The sequence below is a fragment of the Penaeus monodon genome, chromosome 38 (genome assembly GCF_015228065.2).
Source record: "Penaeus monodon isolate SGIC_2016 chromosome 38, NSTDA_Pmon_1, whole genome shotgun sequence".
Lineage (NCBI taxonomy): Eukaryota > Metazoa > Arthropoda > Malacostraca > Decapoda > Penaeidae > Penaeus > Penaeus monodon.
Window position 1 is genome coordinate 1,365,532 of NC_051423.1, and position 2,500 is coordinate 1,368,031.

Sequence of the window (2,500 nt, forward strand, 5' to 3'; positions counted from 1 at the left end):
TGCAGTTTATGATAACAATGGTAACAATAACAACATTAATAACAGTAACGATAATAATATTGATAACAACAATGATAATAATGATAGTGATAATATTGACGATAATCAGTAACAATACTATTGTGATAATATCAGTAATAATGATAATAATGGTAATAAATGATAATGATGGTATTAAATAATGATAAGGACAATAATAATAATAACATGAGCAATAGCAATAGCAATAACACGACAATAATAATTATGATAGTAATAATAATAAAAAATAATAATGATAACAATAATAATAATAATAATAATAATAATGATAATAATAATAATGATAATAATAATAATAATAATAATAATAATAATAATAATAATAATAATAATAATAATAAACAAGACTTAAAAAGGACAAGGGAAGAGTATACTGAGGTAATGTACTGTTTTTACTATACACTCGAAAACCTGAAACGAATAATACTGACGACACCTTTAATACATGGTGTTTAAGGAATAGTGAAAGTGAGAAAACGCAAATGCTTGCATATTTCTGTTGGTGTTCCATTGCCTCAAACTTCAATCACCCTAGGTCGCTGGTAGTGACCCGGGGTTTGATTTTAATTAGCAAATCTAAAGACAATAATGATAATAATAATAATGATGTTATTACTGATAATAGAAATAAAACAACAACAACAACATTAATGTTAATAATATGAATACTAATAGCAATAATTATAATAATGATTATCATTATTATAATTATAATAATAATGGTGGTAATCCTCATTAATATTAATATTAATATTATTATTATTATTATTATTACTATTATTATTATTATTATTATTAATATTGATATTAATATTAATGTTATTATTATTATTATTATTATTAAAATTATTATTGTTATCTACTTTGACTTTTACGTGCAGGTAAATTTCCTATGAAATTCAGACAAGCAATGTCTGGTTGAAATCCTTTAAAATTACATCCACATTACTAGGGATTCCGTAGCAAAGGCTCAGGGAAGCACGGGGTAGAAATTTTCACAGTCAATGCCCGCTGTTACAAGCCTAACGGGTGGGAACAGAAACCAGCCTCCTGTCGTGGGGTTCAGAGCGGACAGGCAAGAGAAAGGTGAGAGATATTCAACACCTACGAATATTCTGTTCATGTGTGATATATAGCGTTGTCTTGGAATTTATACAACAGTGAGGGAGAAGGTCACATGGAACTGAAGTAGAAAAAGAGAGGTAGAGGAACCTCGGGAACTGAGGTAGAGGAACCGTAAGGACTGGTTAGTGTTAAAGCTTTATCTTATCTTATCGTGGTGCCTGTCTTGTGACGTTAGCGATCATGGATTTACTATTCATGATTATACTTAGGTAATACGTGGCGAGGGTCCAAGTCTCTTCCACGGTTTTTCGTTCTTGGTTGTCTCCAGTAGCCTTTGTCTTAAGAGGCTTAACCTGCAAGGCAGCAGGAGGGGGCTGCCAATTAAAGCTGAAGAGTCCCCCCTACCCGTGAGACAGACTAGCCCCAGCCAGATGCCAACCTGGTATTTCATAGTCACGGGGAGAGCTCACAGGCGCTACACCTTGCTCAAGGATGACCTGGAGGTAGCTATGGGTAACCTCCTTATCCCACGTCGAGATGCTTTAAACAAATAAATGTACTAGACATCAAACCATGAGGACCGAGGTAGAGGAAACCATGGAAACAGAGGTAGAGGAGCCCAGAGAACGACAGTGACCACCAATCACGATAGAGGAATGCCTACTAGACACTGGACAAGCTTATCGAGTAGCCCAGGAAAGGGGAGTTTGCGAGGAGCTGCATCGCCGTGAGACATTCCAAGGGAGTGGGAATGCCTCTTATGGAATTCAAGCCCCTGCATAACGAGAAAGTGTGGGAGGCTTCCGACAGGTCGCACAGCACGAGACGGAATGAGATCTGGAGGAAGAACTAAGACGAAAAGCACTTTCCGGATGGCAGTAAAGGAAGAGAAAGATATAAGAGAGTGCAAGGCTGGTCTGACGCCGAAGCCAGGTGAGATATGCCTAACATGCCTCCGGGGGGGAGAGGGGGTTGTAAGGGACGGCGCAGAGCCTTGGGACGGCTGCCATAACTGAGGAAGGAAAGCCCCTAAGAATGGCAGAATAGGTAGTTACTGCCGAAAACAAACACATAAAAAAGAAGAAACAGTAACTAATGCAACGTGTTATTTCTGAGGGAAGCTGTCAGTACCTGTAAAAAGTTCTCTATTGTTCGCTTTGTTATGCGATACGAATCGACAGAAACGAAATAAAGGCAAAACTGATAAGAAATAAGAAATATATTCAGGAAGCAAATATCTCACTCATTAGAACTCTACCACAAGGAAGATAGAAGAGAAAAACGTTCTTCTACGTGTGTTACTAAGAGATGGGACAAGAATCGCATCTTCTCACCGAACATCATAACTGTACCCAACTCCACCTTAATGATATACGAAGAAAAGGCAGACCCG